Consider the following 20,177-nt stretch of genomic DNA (forward strand, 5'->3'; position numbering starts at 1 on the left):
GGAGCCCTACAAACTGACATCAGGAACCTGGACTGCTGAGTTTTCTTTCCCAGGGAAAATGGAAAAAGGATGTGCCCAGGGGCCCCTGGCCCTGGGCCCCTGGCCGTGACTGCAAAAAATCCTTATATCGAAGGATGGAGCCCACGCCAAAGTTGTCCCCACCTCAAACTTGTGCTGCCCTGATAGACCCAAGGGAGCCCTAAAAACTGACATCAGGAACCTGGACTGCTGAGTTTTCTTTCCCAGGGAAAATGGCCAAAGGATGTGCCCAGGGGCCCCTGGCCCTGGGCCCCTGGCCCTGACTGCAAAAACTCCTTATATCGAAGGATGGACCCCACACCGAAGTTGTCCCCACCTCAAACTTGTGCTGCCCTGATAGACCCAAGGGAGCCCTACAAACTGACATCAGGAACCTGGACTGCTGAGTTTTCTTTCCCAGGGAAAATGGAAAAAGGATGTGCCCAGGGGCCCCTGGCCCTGACTGCAAAAAATCCTTATATCGAAGGATGGACCCCACACCAAAGTTGTCCCCACCTCAAACTTGTGCTGCCCTGATAGACCCAAGGGAGCCCTACAAACTGACATCAGGAACCTGGACTGCTGAGTTTTCTTTCCCAGGGAAAATGGAAAAAGGATGTGCCCAGGGGCCCCTGGCCCTGGGCTGGGGCCGCACTGCAAAAAATCCTTATATCGAAGGATGGACCCCACACCAAAGTTGTCCCCACCTCAAACTTGTGCTGCCCTGATAGACCCAAGGGAGCCCTACAAACTAACACCAGGAACCTGGACTGCTGAGTTTTCTTTCCCAGGGAAAATGGAAAAAGGATGTGCCCAGGGGGCCCTGGCCCTGACTGCAAAAAATCCTTATATCGAAGGATGGACCCCACACCAAAGCTGTCCCCACCACAAACTTGTGCTGCCCTGATAGACCCAAGGGAGCCCTACAAACTAATATCAGGAACCTGGACTGCTGAGTTTTCTTTCCCAGGGAAAATGGAAAAAGGATGTGCCCGGGAGCCCCTGGCCCTGACTGCAAAAAATCCTTATATCGAAGGATGGACCCCACACCAAAGTTGTCCCGACCTCAAACTTGTGCTGCCCTGATAGACCCAAGGGAGCCCTACAAACTGACATCAGGAACCTGGACTGCTGAGTTTTCTTTCCCAGAGAAATTGGAAAAAGGGTGTGCCCAGGGGCCCCTGACCCTGGGCCCCTGGCCCTGACTACAAAAAATCCTTATATCGAAGGATGGACCCCACACCAAAGTTGTCCCTACCTCAAACTTGTGCTGCCCTGATAGACCCAAGGGAGTCCTACAAACTGACATCAGGAACCTGGAATGCTGAGTTTTCTTTCCAAGCGAAAAAGGAAAAAGGATGTGCCCAGGGGCCCCTGGCCCTGACTGCAAAAATCCTTATATCGAAGGATGGACCCGACACCAAAGTTGTCCCCACTTCAAACTTGTGCTGCCCTGATAGACCCAAGGGAGCCCTACAAACTGACATCCGGAACCTGGACTGCTGAGTTTTCTTTCCCAGGGAAAATGGAAAAAGGTTGTGCCCAGGGGCCCCTAGCCCTGACTGCAAAAAATCCTTCTATCGAAGGATGGACCCCACATCGAAATTGTCCCCACCTCAAACTTGTGCTGCCCTGATAGACCCAAGGGAGCCCTACAAACTGACATCAGGAACCTGGACTGCTGAGTTTTCTTTCCCAGGGAAAATGGAAAAAGGATATGCCCAGGGGACCCTGCCCGGGACTGCAAAGAATCCTTATATCGAAGGATGGACCCCACACCGAAGTTGTCCCCACCTCAAACTTGTGCTGCCCTGATAGACCCAAGGGAGCCCTACAAACTGACATCAGGAACCTGGACTGCTGAGTTTTCTTTCCCAGAGAAATTGGAAAAAGGGTGTGCCCAGGGGCCCCTGGCCCTGGGCCCCTGGCCCTGACTACAAAAAATCCTTATATCGAAGGATGGACCCCACACCGAAGTTGTCCCTACCTCAAACTTGTGCTGCCCTGATAGACCCAAGGGAGTCCTACAAACTGACATCAGGAACCTGGAATGCTGAGTTTTCTTTCCAAGCGAAAATGGAAAAAGGATGTGCCCAGGGGCCCCTGGCCCTGACTGCAAAAATCCTTATATCGAAGGATGGACCCCACACCAAAGTTGTCCCCACCTCAAACTTGTGCTGCCCTGATAGACCCAAGGGAGCCCTACAAACTGACATCAGGAACCTGGACTGCTGAGTTTTCTTTCCCAGGGAAAATGGAAAAAGGATGTGCCCAGGGGCCCCTGGCCCTGGGCTGGGCCCTCACTGCAAAAAATCCTTATATCGAAGGATGGACCCCACACCAAAGTTGTCCCCACTTCAAACTTGTGCTGCCCTGATAGACCCAAGGGAGCCCTACAAACTGACATCAGGAACCTGGACTGCTGAGTTTTCTTTCCCAGGGAAAATGGAAAAAGGATGTGCCCAGGGGCCCCTAGCCCTGACTGCAAAAAATCCTTCTATCGAAGGATGGACCCCACATCGAAATTGTCCCCACCTCAAACTTGTGCTGCCCTGATAGACCCAAGGGAGCCCTACAAACTGACATCAGGAACCTGGACTGCTGAGTTTTCTTTCTCAGGGAAAATGGTAAAAGGATATGCCCAGGGGCCCCTGGCCCTGGGCCCCTGGCCCTGACTGCAAAAAATCCTTATATCGAAGGATGGACCCCACACCGAAGTTGTCCCCACCTCAAACTTGTGCTGCCCTGATAGACCCAAGGGAGCCCTACAAACTGACATCAGGAACCTGGACTGCTGAGTTTTCTTTCCCAGGGAAAATGGAAAAAGGATATGCCCAGGGGACCCTGCCCGGGACTGCAAAGAATCCTTATATCGAAGGATGGACCCCACACCGAAGTTGTCCCCACCTCAAACTTGTGCTGCCCTGATAGACCCAAGGGAGCCCTACAAACTGACATCAGGAACCTGGACTGCTGAGTTTTCTTTCCCAGAGAAATTGGAAAAAGGGTGTGCCCAGGGGCCCCTGGCCCTGGGCCCCTGGCCCTGACTACAAAAAATCCTTATATCGAAGGATGGACCCCACACCGAAGTTGTCCCTACCTCAAACTTGTGCTGCCCTGATAGACCCAAGGGAGTCCTACAAACTGACATCAGGAACCTGGAATGCTGAGTTTTCTTTCCAAGCGAAAATGGAAAAAGGATGTGCCCAGGGGCCCCTGGCACTGACTGCAAAAAGCCTTATATCGAAGGATGGACCCCACACCAAAGTTGTCCCCACCTCAAACTTGTGCTGCCCTGATAGACCCAAGGGAGCCCTACAAACTGACATCAGGAACCTGGACTGCTGAGTTTTCTTTCCCAGGGAAAATGGAATAAGGATGTGCCCAGGGGCCCCTGACCCTGACTGCAAAAAATTCTTATATCGAAGGATGGACCCCACACCAAAGTTGTCCCCACCTCAAACTTGTGCTGCCCTGATAGACCCAAGGGAGCCCTACAAACTGACATCAGGAACCTGGACTGCTGAGTTTTCTTTCCCAGGGAAAATGGCCAAAGGATGTGCCCAGGGGCCCCTGGCCCTGACTGCAAAAAATCCTTATATCGAAGGATGGACCCCACACCAAAGTTGTCCCCACCTCAAACTTGTGCTGCCCTGATAGACCCAAGGGAGCCCTACAAACTGACATCAGGAACCTGGACTGCTGAGTTTTCTTTCCCAGGGAAAATGGAAAAAGGGTGTGCCCGGGGCCCCTGACCCTGACTGCAAAAAATCCTTATATCGAAGGATGGACCCCACAACGAAGTTGTCCCCACCTCAAACTTGTGCTGCCCTGATAGACCCAAGGGAGCCCTACAAACTGACATCAGGAACCTGGACTGCTGAGTTTTCTTTCCCAGCGAAAATGGAAAAAGGATGTGCCCAGGGGCCCCTGGCCCTGGGCTGGGGACTCACTGCAAAAAATCCTTATATCGAAGGATGGACCCCACACCGAAGTTGTCCCCACCTCAAACTTGTGCTGCCCTGATAGACCCAAGGGAGCCCTACAAACTAACATCAGGAACCTGGACTGCTGAGTTTTCTTTCCCAGGGAAAATGGAAAAAGGATGTGCCCAGGGGGCCCTGGCCCTGACTGCAAAAAATCCTTATATCGAAGGATGGACCCCACACCAAAGTTGTCCCCACCTCAAACTTGTGCTGCCCTGATAGACCCAAGGGAGCCCTACAAACTGACATCAGGAACCTGGACTGCTGTGTTTTCTTTCCCAGGGAAAATGGCCAAAGGATGTGCCCGGGGGCCCCTGGCCCTGCGCTGGGGCCTCACTGCAAAAAATCCTTATATCGAAGGATGGACCCGACACCAAAGTTGTCCCCACTTCAAACTTGTGCTGCCCTGATAGACCCAAGGGAGCCCTACAAACTGACATCAGGAACCTGGACTGCTGAGTTTTCTTTCCCAGGGAAAATGGAAAAAGGTTGTGCCCAGGGGCCCCTAGCCCTGACTGCAAAAAATCCTTATATCGAAGGATGGACCCCACATCGAAATTGTCCCCACCTCAAACTTGTGCTGCCCTGATAGACCCAAGGGAGCCCTACAAACTGACATCAGGAACCTGGACTGCTGAGTTTTCTTTCTCAGGGAAAATGGTAAAAGGATGTGCCCAGGGGCCCCTGGCCCTGGGCCCCTTGCCCTGACTACAAAAAATCCTTATATCGAAGGATGGACCCCACACCGAAGTTGTCCCTACCTCAAACTTGTGCTGCCCTGATAGACCCAAGGGAGTCCTACAAACTAACATCAGGAACCTGGAATGCTGAGTTTTCTTTCCAAGCGAAAATGGAAAAAGGATGTGCCCAGGGGCCCCTGGCCCTGACTGCAAAAATCCTTATATCGAAGGATGGACCCCACACCAAAGTTGTCCCCACCTCAAACTTGTGCTGCCCTGATAGACCCAAGGGAGCCCTACAAACTGACATCAGGAACCTGGACTGCTGAGTTTTCTTTCCCAGGGAAAATGGAAAAAGGATGTGCCCAGGGGCCCCTGGCCCTGGGCTGGGGCCTCACTGCAAAAAATCCTTATATCGAAGGATGGACCCGACACCAAAGTTGTCCCCACTTCAAACTTGTGCTGCCCTGATAGACCCAAGGGAGCCCTACAAACTGACATCAGGAACCTGGACTGCTGAGTTTTCTTTCCCAGGGAAAATGGAAAAAGGTTGTGCCCAGGGGCCCCTAGCCCTGACTGCAAAAAATCCTTATATCGAAGGATGGACCCCACATCGAAATTGTCCCCACCTCAAACTTGTGCTGCCCTGATAGACCCAAGGGAGCCCTACAAACTGACATCAGGAACCTGGACTGCTGAGTTTTCTTTCTCAGGGAAAATGGTAAAAGGATGTGCCCAGGGGCCCCTGGCCCTGGGCCCCTGGCCCTGACTGCAAAAAATCCTTATATCGAAGGATGGACCCCACACCGAAGTTGTCCCCACCTCAAACTTGTGCTGCCCTGATAGACCCAAGGGAGCCCTACAAACTGACATCAGGAACCTGGACTGCTGAGTTTTCTTTCCCAGGGAAAATGGCCAAAGGATGTGCCCAGGGGCCCCTAGACCTGACTGCAAAAAATCCTTATAACGAAGGATGGACCCCACACCAAAGTTGTCCCCACCTCAAACTTGTGCTGCCCTGATAGACCCAAGGGAGCCCTACAAACTGACATCAGGAACCTGGACTGCTGAGTTTTCTTTCCAAGCGAAAATGGTAAAAGTATGTGCCCAGGGGCCCCTGGCCCTGGGCCCCTGGCCCTGACTGCAAAAAATCCTTATATCGAAGGATGGACCCCACACCGAAGTTGTCCCCACCTCAAACTTGTGCTGCCCTGATAGACCCAAGGGAGCCCTACAAACTGACATCAGGAACCTGGACTGCTGAGTTTTCTTTCCCAGGGAAAATGGAAAAAGGATGTGCCCAGGGGCCCCTGGCCCTGGGCCCCTGGCCGTGACTGCAAAAAATCCTTATATCGAAGGATGGACCCCACACCGAAGTTGTCCCCACCTCAAACTTGTGCTGCCCTGATAGACCCAAGGGAGCCCTAAAAACTGACATCAGGAACCTGGACTGCTGAGTTTTCTTTCCCAGGGAAAATGGCCAAAGGATGTGCCCAGGGGCCCCTGGCCCTGGGCCCCTGGCCCTGACTGCAAAAACTCCTTATATCGAAGGATGGACCCCACACCGAAGTTGTCCCCACCTCAAACTTGTGCTGCCCTGATAGACCCAAGGGAGCCCTACAAACTGACATCAGGAACCTGGACTGCTGAGTTTTCTTTCCCAGGGAAAATGGAAAAAGGATGTGCCCAGGGGCCCCTGGCCCTGACTGCAAAAAATCCTTATATCGAAGGATGGACCCCACACCAAAGTTGTCCCCACCTCAAACTTGTGCTGCCCTGATAGACCCAAGGGAGCCCTACAAACTGACATCAGGAACCTGGACTGCTGAGTTTTCTTTCCCAGGGAAAATGGAAAAAGGATGTGCCCAGGGGCCCCTGGCCCTGGGCTGGGGCCGCACTGCAAAAAATCCTTATATCGAAGGATGGACCCCACACCAAAGTTGTCCCCACCTCAAACTTGTGCTGCCCTGATAGACCCAAGGGAGCCCTACAAACTAATATCAGGAACCTGGACTGCTGAGTTTTCTTTCCCAGGGAAAATGGAAAAAGGATGTGCCCGGGAGCCCCTGGCCCTGACTGCAAAAAATCCTTATATCGAAGGATGGACCCCACACCAAAGTTGTCCCGACCTCAAACTTGTGCTGCCCTGATAGACCCAAGGGAGCCCTACAAACTGACATCAGGAACCTGGACTGCTGAGTTTTCTTTCCCAGAGAAATTGGAAAAAGGATGTGCCCAGGGGCCCCTGACCCTGGGCCCCTGGCCCTGACTACAAAAAATCCTTATATCGAAGGATGGACCCCACACCAAAGTTGTCCCTACCTCAAACTTGTGCTGCCCTGATAGACCCAAGGGAGTCCTACAAACTGACATCAGGAACCTGGAATGCTGAGTTTTCTTTCCAAGCGAAAAAGGAAAAAGGATGTGCCCAGGGGCCCCTGGCCCTGACTGCAAAAATCCTTATATCGAAGGATGGACCCGACACCAAAGTTGTCCCCACTTCAAACTTGTGCTGCCCTGATAGACCCAAGGGAGCCCTACAAACTGACATCCGGAACCTGGACTGCTGAGTTTTCTTTCCCAGGGAAAATGGAAAAAGGTTGTGCCCAGGGGCCCCTAGCCCTGACTGCAAAAAATCCTTCTATCGAAGGATGGACCCCACATCGAAATTGTCCCCACCTCAAACTTGTGCTGCCCTGATAGACCCAAGGGAGCCCTACAAACTGACATCAGGAACCTGGACTGCTGAGTTTTCTTTCTCAGGGAAAATGGTAAAAGGATGTGCCCAGGGGCCCCTGGCCCTGGGCCCCTGGCCCTGACTGCAAAAAATCCTTATATCGAAGGATGGACCCCACACCGAAGTTGTCCCCACCTCAAACTTGTGCTGCCCTGATAGACCCAAGGGAGCCCTACAAACTGACATCAGGAACCTGGACTGCTGAGTTTTCTTTCCCAGGGAAAATGGAAAAAGGATATGCCCAGGGGACCCTGCCCGGGACTGCAAAGAATCCTTATATCGAAGGATGGACCCCACACCGAAGTTGTCCCCACCTCAAACTTGTGCTGCCCTGATAGACCCAAGGGAGCCCTACAAACTGACATCAGGAACCTGGACTGCTGAGTTTTCTTTCCCAGAGAAATTGGAAAAAGGGTGTGCCCAGGGGCCCCTGGCCCTGGGCCCCTGGCCCTGACTACAAAAAATCCTTATATCGAAGGATGGACCCCACACCGAAGTTGTCCCTACCTCAAACTTGTGCTGCCCTGATAGACCCAAGGGAGTCCTACAAACTGACATCAGGAACCTGGAATGCTGAGTTTTCTTTCCAAGCGAAAATGGAAAAAGGATGTGCCCAGGGGCCCCTGGCCCTGACTGCAAAAATCCTTATATCGAAGGATGGACCCCACACCAAAGTTGTCCCCACCTCAAACTTGTGCTGCCCTGATAGACCCAAGGGAGCCCTACAAACTGACATCAGGAACCTGGACTGCTGAGTTTTCTTTCCCAGGGAAAATGGAAAAAGGATGTGCCCAGGGGCCCCTGGCCCTGGGCTGGGCCCTCACTGCAAAAAATCCTTATATCGAAGGATGGACCCCACACCAAAGTTGTCCCCACTTCAAACTTGTGCTGCCCTGATAGACCCAAGGGAGCCCTACAAACTGACATCAGGAACCTGGACTGCTGAGTTTTCTTTCCCAGGGAAAATGGAAAAAGGATGTGCCCAGGGGCCCCTAGCCCTGACTGCAAAAAATCCTTCTATCGAAGGATGGACCCCACATCGAAATTGTCCCCACCTCAAACTTGTGCTGCCCTGATAGACCCAAGGGAGCCCTACAAACTGACATCAGGAACCTGGACTGCTGAGTTTTCTTTCTCAGGGAAAATGGTAAAAGGATGTGCCCAGGGGCCCCTGGCCCTGGGCCCCTGGCCCTGACTGCAAAAAATCCTTATATCGAAGGATGGACCCCACACCGAAGTTGTCCCCACCTCAAACTTGTGCTGCCCTGATAGACCCAAGGGAGCCCTACAAACTGACATCAGGAACCTGGACTGCTGAGTTTTCTTTCCCAGGGAAAATGGAAAAAGGATATGCCCAGGGGACCCTGCCCGGGACTGCAAAGAATCCTTATATCGAAGGATGGACCCCACACCGAAGTTGTCCCCACCTCAAACTTGTGCTGCCCTGATAGACCCAAGGGAGCCCTACAAACTGACATCAGGAACCTGGACTGCTGAGTTTTCTTTCCCAGAGAAATTGGAAAAAGGGTGTGCCCAGGGGCCCCTGGCCCTGGGCCCCTGGCCCTGACTACAAAAAATCCTTATATCGAAGGATGGACCCCACACCGAAGTTGTCCCTACCTCAAACTTGTGCTGCCCTGATAGACCCAAGGGAGTCCTACAAACTGACATCAGGAACCTGGAATGCTGAGTTTTCTTTCCAAGCGAAAATGGAAAAAGGATGTGCCCAGGGGCCCCTGGCCCTGACTGCAAAAAGCCTTATATCGAAGGATGGACCCCACACCAAAGTTGTCCCCACCTCAAACTTGTGCTGCCCTGATAGACCCAAGGGAGTCCTACAAACTGACATCAGGAACCTGGACTGCTGAGTTTTCTTTCCCAGGGAAAATGGAAAAAGGATGTGCCCAGGGGCCCCTGGCCCTGGGCTGGGGCCTCACTGCAAAAAATCCTTATATCGAAGGATGGACCCCACACCAAAGTTGTCCCCACTTCAAACTTGTGCTGCCCTGATAGACCCAAGGGAGCCCTACAAACTGACATCAGGAACCTGGACTGCTGAGTTTTCTTTCCCAGGGAAAATGGAAAAAGGTTGTGCCCAGGGGCCCCTAGCCCTGACTGCAAAAAATCCTTATATCGAAGGATGGACCCCACATCGAAATTGTCCCCACCTCAAACTTGTGCTGCCCTGATAGACCCAAGGGAGCCCTACAAACTGACATCAGGAACCTGGACTGCTGAGTTTTCTTTCTCAGGGAAAATGGTAAAAGGATGTGCCCAGGGGCCCCTGGCCCTGGGCCCCTGGCCCTGACTGCAAAAAATCCTTATATCGAAGGATGGACCCCACACCGAAGTTGTCCCCACCTCAAACTTGTGCTGCCCTGATAGACCCAAGGGAGCCCTACAAACTGACATCAGGAACCTGGACTGCTGAGTTTTCTTTCCCAGGGAAAATGGCCAAAGGATGTGCCCACGGGCCCCTAGACCTGACTGCAAAAAATCCTTATATCGAAGGATGGACCCCACACCGAAGTTGTCCCCACCTCAAACTTGTGCTGCCCTGATAGACCCAAGGGAGCCCTACAAACTGACATCAGGAACCTGGACTGCTGAGTTTTCTTTCCCAGGGAAAATGGAAAAAGGATGTGCCCAGGGGCCCCTGGCCCTGGGCCCCTGGCCCTGACTGCAAAAAATCCTTATATCGAAGGATGGAGCCCACGCCAAGGTTGTCCCCACCTCAAACTTGTGCTGCCCTGATAGACCCAAGGGAGCCCTAAAAACTGACATCAGGAACCTGGACTGCTGAGTTTTCTTTCCCAGGGAAAATGGCCAAAGGATGTGCCCAGGGGCCCCTGGCCCTGGGCCCCTGGCCCTGACTGCAAAAACTCCTTATATCGAAGGATGGACCCCACACCGAAATTGTCCCCACCTCAAACTTGTGCTGCCCTGATAGACCCAAGGGAGCCCTACAAACTGACATCAGGAACCTGGACTGCTGAGTTTTCTTTCCCAGGGAAAATGGAAAAAGGATGTGCCCAGGGGCCCCTGGCCCTGACTGCAAAAAATCCTTATATCGAAGGATGGACCCCACACCAAAGTTGTCCCCACCTCAAACTTGTGCTGCCCTGATAGACCCAAGGGAGCCCTACAAACTGACATCAGGAACCTGGACTGCTGAGTTTTCTTTCCCAGGGAAAATGGAAAAAGGATGTGCCCAGGGGCCCCTGGCCCTGACTGCAAAAAATCCTTATATCGAAGGATGGACCCCACACCAAAGTTGTCCCCACCTCAAACTTGTGCTGCCCTGATAGACCCAAGGGAGCCCTACAAACTGACATCAGGAACCTGGACTGCTGAGTTTTCTTTCCCAGGGAAAATGGAAAAAGGATGTGCCCAGGGGCCCCTGGCCCTGGGCTGGGGCCGCACTGCAAAAAATCCTTATATCGAAGGATGGAGCCCACACCGAAGTTGTCCCCACCTCAAACTTGTGCTGCCCTGATAGACCCAAGGGAGCCCTACAAACTAACATCAGGAACCTGGACTGCTGAGTTTTCTTTCCCAGGGAAAATGGAAAAAGGATGTGCCCAGGGGGCCCTGGCCCTGACTGCAAAAAATCCTTATATCGAAGGATGGACCCCACACCAAAGCTGTCCCCACCTCAAACTTGTGCTGCCCTGATAGACCCAAGGGAGCCCTACAAACTAACATCAGGAACCTGGACTGCTGAGTTTTCTTTCCCAGGGAAAATGGAAAAAGGATGTGCCCGGGAGCCCCTGGCCCTGACTGCAAAAAATCCTTATATCGAAGGATGGACCCCACACCGAAGTTGTCCCCACCTCAAACTTGTGCTGCCCTGATAGACCCAAGGGAGCCCTACAAACTGACATCAGGAACCTGGACTGCTGAGTTTTCTTTCCCAGGGAAAATGGAAAAAGGTTGTGCCCAGGGGCCCCTAGCCCTGACTGCAAAAAATCCTTATATCGAAGGATGGACCCCACATCGAAATTGTCCCCACCTCAAACTTGTGCTGCCCTGATAGACCCAAGGGAGCCCTACAAACTGACATCAGGAACCTGGACTGCTGAGTTTTCTTTCTCAGGGAAAATGGTAAAAGGATGTGCCCAGGGGCCCCTGGCCCTGGGCCCCTGGCCCTGACTGCAAAAAATCCTTATATCGAAGGATGGACCCCACACCGAAGTTGTCCCCACCTCAAACTTGTGCTGCCCTGATAGACCCAAGGGAGCCCTACAAACTGACATCAGGAACCTGGACTGCTGAGTTTTCTTTCCCAGGGAAAATGGCCAAAGGATGTGCCCAGGGGCCCCTAGACCTGACTGCAAAAAATCCTTATATCGAAGGATGGACCCCACACCGAAGTTGTCCCGACCTCAAACTTGTGCTGCCCTGATAGACCCAAGGGAGCCCTACAAACTGACATCAGGAACCTGGACTGCTGAGTTTTCTTTCCCAGGGAAAATGGAAAAAGGATGTGCCCAGGGGCCCCTGGCCCTGGGCCCCTGGCCCTGACTGCAAAAAATCCTTATATCGAAGGATGGAGCCCACGCCAAGGTTGTCCCCACCTCAAACTTGTGCTGCCCTGATAGACCCAAGGGAGCCCTAAAAACTGACATCAGGAACCTGGACTGCTGAGTTTTCTTTCCCAGGGAAAATGGCCAAAGGATGTGCCCAGGGGCCCCTGGCCCTGGGCCCCTGGCCCTGACTGCAAAAACTCCTTATATCGAAGGATGGACCCCACACCGAAATTGTCCCCACCTCAAACTTGTGCTGCCCTGATAGACCCAAGGGAGCCCTACAAACTAACATCAGGAACCTGGACTGCTGAGTTTTCTTTCCCAGGGAAAATGGAAAAACATGTGCCCAGGGGGCCCTGGCCCTGACTGCAAAGAATCCTTATATCGAAGGATGGACCCCACACCAAAGCTGTCCCCACCTCAAACTTGTGCTGCCCTGATAGACCCAAGGGAGCCCTACAAACTAACATCAGGAACCTGGACTGCTGAGTTTTCTTTCCCAGGGAAAATGGAAAAAGGATGTGCTCGGGAGCCCCTGGCCCTGACTGCAAAAAATCCTTATATCGAAGGATGGACCCCACACCGAAGTTGTCCCCACCTCAAACTTGTGCTGCCCTGATAGACCCAAGGGAGTCCTACAAACTGACATCAGGAACCTGGACTGCTGAGTTTTCTTTCCAAGCGAAAATGGAAAAAGGATGTGCCCAGGGGCCCCTGGCCCTGACTGCAAAAAATCCTTATATCGAAGGATGGACCCCACACCAAAGTTGTCCCCACCTCAAACTTGTGCTGCCCTGATAGACCCAAGGGAGCCCTACAAACTGACATCAGGAACCTGGACTGCTGAGTTTTCTTTCCCAGGGAAAATGGAAAAAGGATGTGCCCGGGGGCCCCTGGCCCTGGGCTGGGGCCTCACTGCAAAAAATCCTTATATCGAAGGATGGACCCCACACCAAAGTTTTCCCCACCTCAAACTTGTGCTGCCCTGATAGACCCAAGGGAGCCCTACAAACTGACATCAGGAACCTGGACTGCTGAGTTTTCTTTCCCAGGGAAAATGGAAAAAGGATGTGCCCAGGGGCCCCTAGCCCTGACTGCAAAAAATCCTTATATCGAAGGATGGACCCCACACCGAAGTTGTCCCCACCTCAAACTTGTGCTGCCCTGATAGACCCAAGGGAGCCCTACAAACTGACATCAGGAACCTGGACTGCTGAGTTTTCTTTCCCAGGGAAAATGGAAAAAGGATGTGCCCAGGGGCCCCTAGCCCTGACTGCAAAAAATCCTTATATCGAAGGATGGACCCCACACCGAAGTTGTCCCCACCTCAAACTTGTGCTGCCCTGATAGACCCAAGGGAGCCCTACAAACTGACATCAGGAACCTGGACTGCTGAGTTTTCTTTCCCAGGGAAAATGGAAAAAGGATGTGCCCAGGGGCCCCTAGCCCTGACTGCAAAAAATCCTTATATCGATGGATGGACCCCACACCGAAGTGTTCCCCACCTCAAACTTGTGCTGCCCTGATAGACCCAAGGGAGCCCTACAAACTGACATCAGGAACCTGGACTGCTGAGTTTTCTTTCCCAGGGAAAATGGAAAAAGGATGTGCCCAGGGGCCCCTGGCCCTGACTGCAAAAAATCCTTCTATCGAAGGATGGAGCCCACACCGAAGTTGTCCCCACCTCAAACTTGTGCTGCCCTGATAGACCCAAGGGAGCCCTACAAACTGACATCAGGAACCTGGACTGCTGAGTTTTCTTTCCCAGGGAAAATGGAAAAAGGATGTGCCCAGGGGCCCCTGGCCCTGACTGCAAAAAATCCTTATATCGAAGGATGGACCCCACACCGAAGTTGTCCCCACCTCAAACTTGTGCTGCCCTGATAGACCCAAGGGAGCCCTACAAACTGACATCAGGAACCTGGACTGCTGAGTTTTCTTTCCCAGGGAAAATGCAAAAAGGGTGTGCCCAGGGGCCCCTGGCCATGGGCTTAGACCTCACTGCCAAAAAACCATATATCGAAGGATGGACCCCACACCGAAGATGTCCCCACCTCAAACTTGTGCTGCCCTGATACACCCAAGGGAGCCCTACAAACTGACATCAGGAACCTGGACTGCTGAGTTTTCTTTCCCAGGGAAAATGGAAAAAGGATGTGCCCAGGGGCCCCTGGCCCTGACTGCAAAAAATCCTTATATCGAAAGATGGACCCCACACCGAAGTTGTCCCCACCTCAAACTTGTGCTGCCCTGATAGACCCAAGGGAGCCCTACAAACTGACATCAGGAACCTGGACTGCTGAGTTTTCTTTCCCAGGGAAAATGGAAAAAGGATGTGCCCAGGGGCCCCTAGCCCTGACTGCAAAAAATCCTTATATCGAAGGATGGACCCCACACCAAAGTTGTCCCCACCTCAAACTTGTGCTGCCCTGATAGACCCAAGGGAGCCCTACAAACTGATTTCAGGAACCTGGACTGCTGAGTTTTCTTTCCCAGGGAAAATGGAAAAAGGATGTGCCCAGGGGCCCCTAGCCCTGACTGCAAAAAATCCTTATATCGAAGGGTGGACCCCACAAAGAAGTGGTCCCCACCTCAAACTTGTGCTGCCCTGATAGACCCAAGGGAGCCCTACAAACTGACATCAGGAACCTGGACTGCTGAGTTTTCTTTCCCAGGGAAAATGGCCAAAGGATGTGCCCAGGGGCCCCTGGCCCTGACTGCAAAAAATCCTTATATCGAAGGATGGACCCCACACCGAAGTTGTCCCCACCTCAAACTTGTGCTGCCCTGATAGACCCAAGGGAGCCCTACAAACTGACATCAGGAACCTGGACTGCTGAGTTTTCTTTCCCAGGGAAAATGGAAAAAGGATGTGCCCAGGGGCCCCTGGCCCTGACTGCAAAAAATCCTTCTATCGAAGGATGGAGCCCACACCGAAGTTGTCCCCACCTCAAACTTGTGCTGCCCTGATAGACCCAAGGGAGCCCTACAAACTGACATCAGGAACCTGGACTGCTGAGTTTTCTTTCCCAGGGAAAATGGCCAAAGTTTGTGCCCAGGGGCCCCTAGCCCTGACTTCAAAAAATCCTTATATCGATGGATGGACCCCACACCTAAGTTGTCCCCACCTCAAACTTGTGCTGCCCTGATAGACCCAAGGGAGCCCTACAAACTGACATCAGGAACCTGGACTGCTGAGTTTTCTTTCCCAGGGTAAATGGAAAAAGATTGTGCCCAGGGGCCCCTAGCCCTGGGCTGGGACCTCACTACAAAGAATCCTTATATCGAACGATGGACCCCACAACGAAGTTGTCCCCATCTCAAACTTGTGCTGCCCTGATAGACCCAAGGGAGCCCTACAAACTGACATCAGGAACCTGGACTGCTGAGTTTTCTTTCCCAGGGAAAATGGAAAAAGGATGTGCACAGGGGCCCCTGGGCCTGACTGCAAAAAATCCTTATATCGAAGGATGGACCCCACACCAAAGTTGTCCCCACCTCAAACTTGTGCTGCCCTGATAGACCCAAGGGAGCCCTACAAACTGACATCAGGAACCTGGACTGCTGAGTTTTCTTTCCCAGGGAAAATGGAAAAAGGATGTGCCCAGGGGCCCCTGGCCCTGGGCCCCTGGCCCTGACTGCAAAAATCCTTATATCGAAGGATGGACCCCACACCGAAGTTGTCCCCACCTCAAACTTGTGCTGCCCTGATAGACCCAAGGGAGCCCTACAAACTGACATCAGGAACCTGGACTGCTGAGTTTTCTTTCCCAGGGAAAATGGAAAAAGGATGTGCCCAGGGGCCCCTGGCCCTGACTGCAAAAAATCCTTATATCGAAGGATGGACCCCACACCGAAGTTGTCCCCACCTCAAACTTGTGCTGCCCTGATAGACCCAAGGGAGCCCTACAAACTGACATCAGGAACCTGGACTGGTGAGTTTTCTTTCCCAGGGAAAATGGAAAAAGGATGTGCCCAGGGGCCCCTGGCCCTGACTGCAAAAAATCCTTATATCGAAGGATGGACCCCACACCAAAGTTGTCCCCACCTCAAACTTGTGCTGCCCTGATAGACCCAAGGGAGCCCTACAAACTGACATCAGCAACCTGGACTGCTGAGTTTTCTTTCCCAGGAAAAATGGAAAAAGGTTGTGCCCAGGGGCCCCTGGCCCTGGGCCCCTGGCCCTGACTGTAAAAATCCTTATATCGATGGATGGACCCCACACCGAAGTTGTCCCCACCTCAAACTTGTGCTGCCCTGATAGACCCAAGGGAGCCCTACAAACTGACATCAGGAACCTGGACTGCTGAGTTTTCTTTCCCAGGGAAAATGGAAAAAGGATGTGCCCAGGGGCCCCTGGCCCTGACTGCAAAAAATCCTTATATCGAAGGATGGACCCCACACCAAAGTTGTCCCCACCTCAAACTTGTGCTGCCCTGATAGACCCAAGGGAGCCCTACAAACTGACATCAGGAACCTGGACTGCTGAGTTTTCTTTCCCAGGGAAAATGGCCAAAGGATGTGCCCAGGGGCCCCTGGCCCTGACTGCAAAAAATCCTTATATCGAAGGATGGACCCCACACCAAAGTTGTCCCCACCTCAAACTTGTGCTGCCCTGATAGACCCAAGGGAGCCCTACAAACTGACATCAGGAACCTGGACTGCTGAGTTTTCTTTCCCAGGGAAAATGGAAAAAGGATGTGCCCGGGGCCCCTGGCCCTGACTGCAAAAATCCTTATATCGAAGGATGGACCCCACACCGAAGTTGTCCCCACCTCAAACTTGTGCTGCCCTGATAGACCCAAGGGAGCCCTACAAACTGACATCAGGAACCTGGACTGCTGAGTTTTCTTTCCCAGGGAAAATGGAAAAAGGATGTGCCCAGGGGCCCCTGGCCCTGGGCTGGGGCCTCACTGCAAAAAATCCTTATATCGAAGGATGGACCCCACACCGAAGTTGTCCCCACCTCAAACTTGTGCTGCCCTGATAGACCCAAGGGAGCCCTACAAACTAACATCAGGAACCTGGACTGCTGAGTTTTCTTTCCCAGGGAAAATGGAAAAAGGATGTGCCCAGGGGCCATGGCCCTGACTGCAAAAAATCCTTATATCGAAGGATGGACCCCACACCAAAGTTGTCCCCACCTCAAACTTGTGCTGCCCTGATAGACCCAAGGGAGCCCTACAAACTGACATCAGGAACCTGGACTGCTGAGTTTTCTTTCCCAGGGAAAATGGCCAAAGGTTGTGCCCAGGGGCCCCTGGCCCTGACTGCAAAAAATCCTTATATCGAAGGATGGAGCCCACACCAAAGCTGTCCCCATCTCAAACTTGTGCTGCCCTGATAGACCCAAGGGAGCCCTACAAACTGACATCAGGAACCTGGACTGCTGAGTTTTCTTTCCCAGGGAAAATGGAAAAAGGATGTGCCCAGGGGCCCCTGGCCCTGGGCTGGGGCCTCACTGCAAAAAATCCTTATATCGAAGGATGGACCCCACACCGAAGTTGTCCCCACCTCAAACTTGTGCTGCCCTGATAGACCCAAGGGAGCCCTACAAACTAACATCAGGAACCTGGACTGCTGAGTTTTCTTTCCCAGGGAAAATGGAAAAAGGATGTGCACAGGGGGCCCTGGCCCTGACTGCAAAGAATCCTTATATCGAAGGATGGACCCCACACCAAAGCTGTCCCCACCTCAAACTTGTGCTGCCCTGATAGACCCAAGGGAGCCCTACAAACTAACATCAGGAACCTGGACTGCTGAGTTTTCTTTCCCAGGGAAAATGGAAAAAGGATGTGCCCGGGAGCCCCTGGCCCTGACTGCAAAAAATCCTTATATCGAAGGATGGACCCCACACCGAAGTTGTCCCCACCTCAAACTTGTGCTGCCCTGATAGACCCAAGGGAGCCCTACAAACTGACATCAGCAACCTGGACTGCTGAGTTTTCTTTCCCAGGGAAAATGGAAAAAGGATATGCCCAGGGGACCCTGCCCGGGACTGCAAAGAATCCTTATATCGAAGGATGGACCCCACACCGAAGTTGTCCCCACCTCAAACTTGTGCTGCCCTGATAGACCCAAGGGAGCCCTACAAACTGACATCAGGAACCTGGACTGCTGAGTTTTCTTTCCCAGAGAAATTGGAAAAAGGGTGTGCCCAGGGGCCCCTGGCCCTGGGCCCCTGGCCCTGACTACAAAAAATCCTTATATCGAAGGATGGACCCCACACCGAAGTTGTCCCTACCTCAAACTTGTGCTGCCCTGATAGACCCAAGGGAGTCCTACAAACTGACATCAGGAACCTGGACTGCTGAGTTTTCTTTCCAAGCGAAAATGGAAAAAGGATGTGCCCAGGGGCCCCTGGCCCTGACTGCAATAAATCCTTATATCGAAGGATGGACCCCACACCAAAGTTGTCCCCACCTCAAACTTGTACTGCCCTGATAGACCCAAGGGAGCCCTACAAACTGACATCAGGAACCTGGACTGCTGAGTTTTCTTTCCCAGGGAAAATGGCCAAAGGTTGTGCCCAGGGGCCCCTGGCCCTGACTGCAAAAAATCCTTATATCGAAGGATGGACCCCACACCAAAGTTGTCCCCACCTCAAAATTGTGCTGCCCTGATAGACCCAAGGGAGCCCTACAAACTGACATCAGGAACCTGGACTGCTGAGTTTTCTTTCCCAGGGAAAATGGAAAAAGGATGTGCCCGGGGCCCCTGGCCCTGACTGCAAAAAATCCTTATATCGAAGGATGGACCCCACACCGAAGTTGTCCCCACCTCAAACTTGTGCTGCCCTGATAGACCCAAGGGAGCCCTACAAACTGACATCAGCAACCTGGACTGCTGAGTTGTCTTTCCCAGGGGAAATGGAAAAAGGATGTGCCCAGGGGCCCCTGGCCCTGGGCTGGGACCTCACTGCAAAAAATCCTTATATCGAAGGATGGACCCCACACCGAAGTTGTCCCCACCTCAAACTTGTGCTGCCCTGATAGACCCAAGGGAGCCCTACAAACTAACATCAGGAACCTGGACTGCTGAGTTTTCTTTCCCAGGGAAAATGGAAAAAGGATGTGCCCAGGGGGCCCTGGCCCTGACTGCAAAAAATCCTTATATCGAAGGATGGACCCCACACCAAAGTTGTCCCCACCTCAAGCTTGTGCTGCCCTGATAGACCCAAGGGAGCCCTACAAACTGACATCAGGAACCTGGACTGCTGAGTTTTCTTTCCCAGGGAAAATGGCCAAAGGACGTGCCCAGGGGCCCCTGGCCCTGACTGCAAAAAATCCTTATATCGAAGGATGGAGCCCACACCAAAGATGTCCCCACCTCAAACTTGTGCTGCCCTGATAGACCCAAGGGAGCCCTACAAACTGACATCAGGAACCTGGACTGCTGAGTTTTCTTTCCCAGGGAAAATGGAAAAAGGATGTGCCCGGGGCCCCTGGCCCTGACTGCAAAAAATCCTTATATCGAAGGATGGACCCCACACCGAAGTTGTCCCCACCTCAAACTTGTGCTGCCCTGATAGACCCAAGGGAGCCCTACAAACTAACTTCAGGAACCTGGACTGCTGAGTTTTCTTTCCCAGGGAAAATGGAAAAAGGATGTGCCCAGGGGGCCCTGGCCCTGACTGCAAAGAATCCTTATATCGAAGGATGGACCCCACACCAAAGCTGTCCCCACCTCAAACTTGTGCTGCCCTGATAGACCCAAGGGAGCCCTACAAACTAACATCAGGAACCTGGACTGCTGAGTTTTCTTTCCCAGGGAAAATGGCCAAAGGATGTGCCCAGGGGCCCCTGGCCCTGACTGCAAAAAATCCTTATATCGAAGGATGGACCCCACACCAAAGTTGTCCCCACCTCAAAATTGTGCTGCCCTGATAGACCCAAGGGAGCCCTACAAACTGACATCAGGAACCTGGACTGCTGAGTTTTCTTTCCCAGGGAAAATGGAAAAAGGATGTGCCCGGGGCCCCTGGCCCTGACTGCAAAAAATCCTTATATCGAAGGATGGACCCCACACCGAAGTTGTCCCCACCTCAAACTTGTGCTGCCCTGATAGACCCAAGGGAGCCCTACAAACTGACATCAGGAACCTGGACTGCTGAGTTTTCTTTCCCAGGGAAAATGGAAAAAGGATGTGCCCAGGGGCCCCTGGCCCTGGGCTGGGGCCTCACTGCAAAAAATCCTTATATCGAAGGATGGACCCCACACCAAAGTTG

The sequence above is a fragment of the Lonchura striata genome, chromosome 17 (assembly GCF_050655825.1).
Source record: "Lonchura striata isolate lonStrDom1 chromosome 17, ASM5065582v1, whole genome shotgun sequence".
Classification (NCBI taxonomy): domain Eukaryota; kingdom Metazoa; phylum Chordata; class Aves; order Passeriformes; family Estrildidae; genus Lonchura; species Lonchura striata.